Source organism: Hemicordylus capensis, chromosome 2 (genome assembly GCF_027244095.1).
Source record: "Hemicordylus capensis ecotype Gifberg chromosome 2, rHemCap1.1.pri, whole genome shotgun sequence".
Lineage (NCBI taxonomy): Eukaryota > Metazoa > Chordata > Lepidosauria > Squamata > Cordylidae > Hemicordylus > Hemicordylus capensis.
Window position 1 is genome coordinate 211603771 of NC_069658.1, and position 8829 is coordinate 211612599.

Sequence of the window (8829 nt, forward strand, 5' to 3'; positions counted from 1 at the left end):
GGCGACCACAGAGCCCTGTGGTTGTCTTGGGTTGAATACAGGAGAGGTTTACCATTGCCTTCTCCTGCGCAGTGTGAGATGATGCCTTACAGAACCTTCCTATATCGCTGCTGCCCGATATAGGGGTTTCCAATAGTCTGCGACCGATTGGAAAACCCAAAATCTTGACCTCCACAAGTCAGTTCCAGATCCCTGCTTCCTCCTCGCTTTCTTTCTCCAGCAAACCTCTATTTAACTGTCTATAAATAGCCACTTGCCTTGCGGCATCTTGGAAGGACCTCGGGACAACCAGTATGTCGAGGGAGGGTTGCTGCTTCCAGCGTCTCAATGTGGCAATCATGACTCAAGTGGGCCTGCATGTGGACAAGCAGCCTATTGGCTTTTTTTTTTTTTTTTTGGCTTGGCTACTGCAATGTGTGATTGCTGGGCTGCCCTTGGAAAACTCAACGGGTCCAAAATTCAACTTTTAATAACTCCACTTTTTCTAGCCAACACCTCACTGGAAAAGCCCAGTGTGTACCACTTTGATGGGTTTTTTGATAGATAGATAGATAGATAGATAGATAGATAGATAGATAGATAGATAGATAGATAGGAAAAACACCACATTTACAGATTGTCTCTCTAGTTTCCACCCTTCTGAGCCCATCCAGGCCCCTGAAGAGAATGCCCAGGCCCAAGCATTCACCCAGGCTTCTGCTGCAAAACAGTTTGCCTCCAGTTCCTTCACATGGCCCATCTCATTCTGAGGCCTTCTGGGCTTGGCTCTGCAATAAGGCAGGGCACAGCATCCCTTCTCCTAGGCAGAGTCTGTTGCCCATGCTGGCCTTTCCGCAGGGCTCGAAAGGAGTTGGCAAGAGTACTAGAGGCATGCCTGAAACACCCCTCCCCATGGGATTGATTGGCTTCTAGTCTAGACCCCAGACACTCAGTCTTAAGAGGTGGCCAAACAAACACAGGCTCAGCTTCATGCAACAGCTGCAACCCCAAGGCCTCGTGTTTCTGCCTGGGCAGGCCACGAACTGTACGGCGTTACTCCCAGCGTGAGTGGTTAGCCACTCCGGAGTGAATACAGTTTCCTTTTACACCCGAGGCACAGATTTTTTTTCTGGGCTCAAACCCGCAAACACTTTTACACTAACACAGATTACCACTATCAATTTTCACAGTCGGCTCCCAGATTAATAGGCAAGGATCTTCCTTGTAACAGAGGGACTGGTTTTATTTTGCCCTCCATAGCAGCAGCCTGCCCCCGCGTGAAATCCCTCATGCAGGGGGTGCCCAATTAAACCACATGAAGTCACACCTAAACAAGATGGTCTGTGCCAAGCTAAAGAACACCAAAAGGGAAACAGCTATTTGGACATCCTGTGGGAGGGAGTTCCAAGGTCTAGGCGCCACAACCAAGAAGGCCCTGTTCTGCATACCCACTCTACGCAGGGCCTCCCTGGCCGACCTCAAGGACAAGTGGGTTCACGTGGCCCTTCAATTAGCAACAGGAAAGGTCTCGTACCTTCTTGCCCTGCTTGTGGGCTTCCCAGAGGCATCTGTCTGTCCCCTGCGGAAAACAGGATGCTGGCTCTAGACAGATTGAGCAGGGCTCCTCTTACTTCTTCCGATTACTCAGGTTAGCCAGACAGAGCCTCCCTATCCAAAGGCAGTCCACCTCCAAATGCTAGATGCTGGGAACACCACAACAGGGCAGAATTGTGAAGAACTTCCCTTTACAGCCTCCTGCAAACATCCTTCCGATAGCAACGCATAAAGCAGCTCCCTTTATATGGCCTCCCAAAGAGCAGGAGGGACAGAGGACCATCCGTAAAACCACCCAGGACTGCTTCTCGTCAGATGCTAGAACTCCGGGGGCGACTCTTGCAAAACGCAAGCTGCGTGGGAACCCCAGGCCATTCTGAGAAATGCGTCCAGGGCGTGACACCAAAGGAAGAGGAAAAGGCTGCAAAGGGACGCCGGAGCTCAGAGCTAAAATTGACCCGGTAGCTCCCAAACCCCTCCGCGTTTTGTTTTTTGTTTTAAAGAAGGCCGAGGAACAATAACCAGCCACTACGGTTAGGTTAGCAACTGGCAGCCGTAGCCCAAGCGCAGCCCTAGGGTAAGACTTGCCCGTGCCTTCCTAACAGCCCCGGAAGCCTCTTCCCTCTGGTTTTCGGGCTTTCTACATTCGCCAGGAGTCAACACCGACTTGACGGCACAACTTTACTTGACATTCAAGGAACATAAGAACAGCCCTGCTGGATCAGGCCCAAGGAGGCCAATCCAGTCCAGCACTCTGTTTCACACAGTGGCCCACCAGAGGCCGCTGGAAGCCCACAGGCCAGAGCTAAGGGGATGCCCTCCCTCTTGCTGTTGCTCCCCTGCAACTGGGATTCAGAGGCATCTTGACTCTGAGGATGGAGATGGCCAACAGCCACCAGACTAGTAGCCACTGATTGATCTGTCCTCCATGGATTTGTCTAAGCCCCTCTTAAAGCCATCCAAGCTGGTGGCCATCACCACATTCCGTGGCAGAGAATTCCACAGACTAATTACACGCGGTGTGAAAAAGTACTTCCTTTTATTGGCCCTAAGTTTCCTGGCCTTCAGTTTCATGGGATGACCCCCGGTTTTATAGTGTTGTGAGAGAGGGAGAAGAATTTCTCTCTGCCCACTCTCTCTACATGCATAATTTTATACACCTCAATCATGTCTCCCTGTAGTCACCTCTTTTGCAAACTAAGAAGCCCCAGGTGTCTTAGCCTTGCCTAATAAGGAAGATGCTCCAGGCTCATGATCATCTTGGTTACCCTCTTCTGCACCTTTTCCAGTTCTGCAATGTCCTTCTTAAGGTACGGTGACCAGAACTGTACTCAGCACTCCAAATGCGGCCACACCAAAGATTTGTATGGCATTATAATAATAGAATTTTTCTTTTCAGTCACCTTCCTAGTGATCCCTAGCACAGAATGTGCCTTTTTTTTTTACAGCTGCCGTGCACTGTAAAAAAAGGTCAACAATTTTGATGAGCTGTCCACCACGGCCCCAAGATCTCTGTCCAATTGCTCAGTCACTGGCAACGCAGAACCCATCAGTGTCTATGAGAAGTTTTTTTGCCCCACTGTGCATCGCTTTACACTTCCTAATACTGAGACACATTTACCATTTTGTCACCCACTCACCCAGTTTGGAGAGAGCGTTTTGGAGCTCCTCACAATCCGTGGTGGAATTTCACTACCTTCCTGTCCTTCAACCAGAAACCTACCAGGAGACATTTGCACAACTCTGACTCGGCTGTTGGAAGCCTTGTGCTTCCACCATAGAATGTAGACATGCCGTGGAGAATTCTAGGATGTGTTTGAATGCATCTGCTCCAACAGTGTTCTCCCCCCCACCTCCTCACAATCTGTGCACAGAATGAATTTTGTTCCAGGTGGCAGTGTCACGGCAGTGTGTGCACACATGCATTCAGGGTGGGGCCTTCCTGATCCAACCTGAGCTGGATCTAAAATTAACTGAGCGGACATAAACAAAACTTATGTGCATGAGCACATGCGCACACCTTAGAGTGGACGCTCAAAGCTAAAATGTTTGGGGGTTTTAGTTTGCAGAGGTTTTCAAACCTGGATCCCCAAAATGTTGCTGGGGATTAAAGAAGTTGAAGCCCAGCAACATTTGAAAACTTAGAGGTTTGTTTTGTTTTGTTTTAAGAAAGAAATCACCAAGGTTTTAAAGCTTCTAAAGTGGACTTGGATCTGGTCAGTGGCTGGACGAGAGACCACTTGGGACTGCTCACCTTGCATTCCATGATGGGAGAAAAGGAGGATATGTGTGTGAAGAAAATTGGCAAAGTTGTATGCGGTGTGCAGCAGCAGAAAGGATTTTCCCCTCCCTCAAAAGACAAAAAATTCAGGGTCACCCACTGAAATCGACCGGAAACCCACTCAGGGACTATTCCAGCTGACTTGGCTTTAAAGAGGGATGAGAGCAATTCATGAAGCAGGGGAGAAGGCTGTCAGCCATAGTGCCTAGAAAGAACCTTCATGTTCAGGGGCAGTATATCTTTGAATATCGCTTGCACACAGCAGGTGCAGGCAGCTACCTTCATGTGCTGCTTGCGGGCTTCCTGAATAATCCCGTTGGACACTGCAGGAAGCAGGATGCTGGGTCCAACTTGGCCTGATCCAGCAAGGCACTTCTTTCATTCCATGTGATTTGGAACTACACCCACCAACTGCCCATCAACAGAAAACTGGGCGCAATGGTCAACCTACCCTTATGGGATGCATGCCCCTCAGCACTCAACTATGGTAGCTTCCTCATTGAGGAACGTCTCATAGCCTTTCCCCTAAAACCCACCTTGATACTAACTGACCTCAGTAATTATTTTGAACGATTCCTACACACCAGGAATTCAGTTGTGCAATGGCAGGAAAAACACAAAGCTAATTTAACACCATCTAAAGAAACGACCAAAAGTCTCAGCTGTCTTGAGGAGGGAGAGAGAGATAGACCTGCCCTTTGGGAATTTGTCCCAAAGGGCAATTTAAAGCTGCCCAAGCTAGTGGCCCTCACCGCATCTCATGGCAGGGAGTTCCACAGATTAATTGTACGCCGTGTGAAGAAGCGCTTCCTTTTGTCGGTTCTAAATGTCCTGGCCATCAGTTTCATAGGATGGCGCCTGGTTCAAGGGTTGTGAGAGAGGGAGAAAAATGATCAACACCACGCACAATTTCTCTCCCCCACCCCCACCCCCACTCTCTCTAATCATGCATAATTTCATAGGCATTTATCATGACTCCCCTTAGCAACTTTTCTAAATGAAAAAGCCCCAGATGTTGTAACCTTTTAGCCAACTAGTGGGAAGGAGGTCGGGTCCTCCTCATCCCAACTGGAAGGATCCTTTGGGTCACACCTCTCTTGCTCAGGGAAGAAGCACAAACTAAGCACCTGCCCCCAACTGTGTGCAAACATCGTTGCTCTACAATATTGGTATCCGAAAACTAACTTCCTATTTGTCTGGGAACCCCCGATGTCCGCCCCAGAAGCCCCGGTGTGGAGCCAAGGATTCTGGGATACACACATTACACTCATGGGGAATGAGTGGAATGTGGTCACCCTATTTGAATGTGGTCGCCCCATGTGGTCCACATATTCCACCCGGTCACCCCATTTGAAGCGAAAGTGGGCCTCCCTTATACCTGCATATTACCGAGGATGGCCAGAAGTAACCAACCAACCTGAAGCCCCACCCCCCCATCACACAGGAAGGCTTACTGAGAAATAATCAACCCCTACCCAAAATGAAAGAGCTAGGTAGCCACAAGAAGCAACACTAGCGTTCATGCGCTCTTCGCCATATCTTTGAATTAAGAACCTAAGAACAGCCCTGCAGGATCAGGCCCAAGGAGGCCCATCTAGTCCAGCATCCTGTCTCCCACAGTGGCCCACCAGATGCCTCTGGGGAGCCCAAAGGCAAGAGGTCTGTGCATGCCCTTTCTCCTGCTGTGGCTCCCCCTGCAACTGGGATTCAGGGGTCTCGCTAATGTTCTTTCCTACGCCAGGTGTGCATGTACAAAATGAATGCAAAGTGGTGAGAAAGTCTCTCTATCCAGAGCTTTCCTTCATCAAGACAAACGTGGTGTTCCTATTGTGGTCTTAACAACTAGCACATTCTGTTTGGGCCCCCGGGTTCGAGTCGCAGCGGTGTCAAGAACATGCTCACATGGTGATGAGACAATGTTAGTCTTTCGTGGGTAAGAGTGCTCATAAGCTAGCTAGGGAGGTGTGGTGGTTAGTGCTGATCTGGGACAAAAGGATCCGAGTTCAAGTCTCTGCTCAGCCGCAAAGCCAAGCCAAAGCTCCCCCCTTTCAGTTTAGCTACCTCACACGTTTCTTTGCAGGATAACCACATAAGCAAAGTAGTAGATTCCTGCCCCAATGACCTTCCAATTGATATTTTGATGGGGCAGGAGACAAAGAGGGTTTCAGAGGACAAGGGAGCAGGAAGGAGTTGATGCCAAGGATACAGAAAATTATAAACAATAATTTCTGTATGAATTTGAAGTTCCCCTCAAACTATATAGGGTGCTTTAGAACTCTCTCAGCCAAAGTCTTCTTGACAGAACACAACTGTACCCATATTCCGTGACTCCCCACTTTCCTTCCTTATCTGTTTTCTTTTTAAAATAGTTATCTCTGTGTTCTCGGAGAGGGAAAAAATTTCTTATGTACTTCCTGGTCAACCATTCCTCTGGCAGGATTCACACACTAGCTATCAGCTCCAGAAAGGCCTCACGGTTAATTTTCAAAAGAGGAAAAGCAAATAACACCAAGAACCAGGCTTTGTGAATAGTTATGTGCAAATACAAAATGTATTCTCTTTTCTATGGAGGGTTTACCTCCCACGGGCCTAGCCCATCACTTCACAATCTGTCGCAAACTAACTTAATTGCAGCCCAGAATGCAAAGTTTATTCTTGGAAAATTAAAATAGGATATATCAGAAGTTGTATCCAAGCAGGCACCGTTGCACAGGGAAGTGAGAAAAGGCCGTTATCCTGTCCCATAAGATGGTTTCCAGCAAAAAACCCACCACCACAAGCCCGCAAAGCAGGAGATTTAGGTTTACAACCAGAAGAAGGACGGCGGTGTCAGGCACGTGCAAGGCAAACACTTTCGGGACACCCCCTCGACCAGATTAGAACAAAGTACAGATCACCACGTAAGGGGCACCACGTCTGAGCCCCACCACCGTAGGCCGAACAACACAGACCAAGGTTTGGAGAGAGCAGTGGAGGAGACGAGTGGCAGGGATTAGCCCCATGTTGTGGGGGACGGGACCACAGAAACAAAGACACATCACAAAAACTGGCACTGCTAAAAAGAGAGAGAGAGAGAGAGAGATTTGGAAGAAAAACAAAAGAGAAAGAGAGAGAGAGAGAGAGAGAGAGAGAAAGAGACTGAAAAAAGTACTGCAACAGTTGGTTAGCAAATTTTCAGAGGGCATTGGGGAGAAAAAGAAGAGTCAAATGGAAAATCTGAAATATATCTGTATTTGCCTTGAGAGCAAGGGAAGCAGAACACGAGGTCTGATCCAGCTGGTCCAAGGTATCTAACCTTCCACAATAAAGCAGAGAGAGAAACTGAACAGGCCAAGATCCTTTCTTTTCTTTGCATCCGGATGTTCAACCGCCCCCACCTACGACTGCACAGATCCTCTCTTCCACTGCCCCAAATCCCTTGCTAAAATCTGGTGCTATGCGTGCATTTTTAATCATTTTTTTAAACATAAATTGCTTTTTTGCCTCTTTTCTTCCTCCTCCTTCCCTCTGTCTTCCCCACCCACCCAGATATTTTTTCTTTCTTTCCATAAACACACCCATATTATGGAGGTTTCTAACCTTCTGCTTTGGTTAGGGGAAACCAGCTCCAACTGGAAAACGAAATGAAAAATAATAATAATGCAGTCACCAAGCTACAGTTGTTTACGGGGGGGGGGGACCTTTTCCTCCCTTTTGCAAATACAATATCGTTAATCTTAAAAACAACAGGAACGGTGTCCATCCATCCTCTGACTTCCAGCCACTTGCCCCTCACCGTTTTGGTTACACAAGAGTTTTTAGTACCAAACATTTAAAACAGAATAAAATAACTGCACCTCCACTGCTCACACTTGCTTTCCTTTCTCTGCCAGGGGAAAAAAAGAAAAGAACTAAAAGGCACGTAAAGCCTCCCATTCAACAGCTACCCCAACCCCACCTTCCCACACACACACCCAAAAGCCACTTTCTACGGGCTTCTTAAAGGCATTTTAAGTTTTGGGAAGAAGAAAAGTGTTGCATAAATGTAAAATATGGATTGAAAACAAAACCAAATACAGATAAACAAGCAAAAACAGGAAAGGTGGAAGAATTGGGGGTGGGGGAGCTGACTGCACATTTCAAAAGGAAAAGGGGGGAAACACAATGCCATATGAGGCCCCCTTTGTTCACACTGAAGCCCCCCCCCGATAAAACTGGGGGTGCAACCTTGGGGAGGGGGAGCAACAGGCCAATAAGCCACCCCCACCCCCAAACCTTCCTCCAAGTTTAACCCCTCTACTGGGGAGGCTTCCTTTTCTCTCTCCACCCCCCCCAGCTTCCACATTCTGCCTTGGGGACCCCCCCCTTCCAAAAGCAGGGAAGTGTGTGGGGAGGAAGGGCAAAAAAGCAAGCCCCCCCATCTCCAGGCTAAACAGCCCCTTTCCAAAAAAAAGGAAACTTGTTCCTGCCACACATTGTTGTATTAGTAAATCCCCCCCACCTTTAAAATGTTTCAAGCAGGGAGGGGGACAAGGAGGGGGTTTGCAAAATTAAGGGCCCCCCAGTTAAGACTCCTCCTTCTCTCTCCCCTCCCCCGCGCCCAGTTACTCACCTGGCTTCCTCCCCCTCCCCTTGGCTCTTCAGGGGCGGGGGCCCCAGGGCCTGCCCCCGACCAGCCCTTCCATCTGCGGCTGCTGCCTCTTTAAACCTCTTTCTCTCCTTCCAGCCCAGGCAGGCAGGAATAGGCAAAGAGCAACGCCTCTGCGCCAGCGGCGTAAGGGCCAGCGGCGCCCTATGCGCTGACGTCACGCCTCCGGCGCACCCGGCGTTGGTGAATCGAGGCTCCTCTCGCCGCCTGCGCCGGCAGCTTAGGCGACGCTCTCTCTCGCTCTCTGTCTGGCCCTCCAAGGGGGCCCTCCCAGAAAGGCTTCCGGCACATGCGCACGGGGAACGGGCGGGGACAGAGGCGGGCAATAATACGGAGGCTGGGCGCGGGCGGGAAGCGGCCAAAGGGGATGCGGGAGCTGTGGTTTTCC

At 49.2% G+C, this 8829-nt stretch overlaps 1 protein-coding gene across 2 annotated transcripts in view; it reads right to left on the reverse strand.

Moving 5' to 3' along the window:
• Positions 1-8763, reverse strand: part of CSNK1G2 (casein kinase 1 gamma 2) — a 65616-nt gene extending 56853 nt beyond the window's left edge. For both annotated transcript variants that reach the window (XM_053299262.1, XM_053299263.1), the window contains exon 1: positions 8406-8763. The gene's annotated coding sequence lies outside the window, so the exon portion shown is untranslated. The remainder of the gene's footprint in view (positions 1-8405) is intronic.
• Positions 8764-8829: the final 66 nt, after the last annotated feature.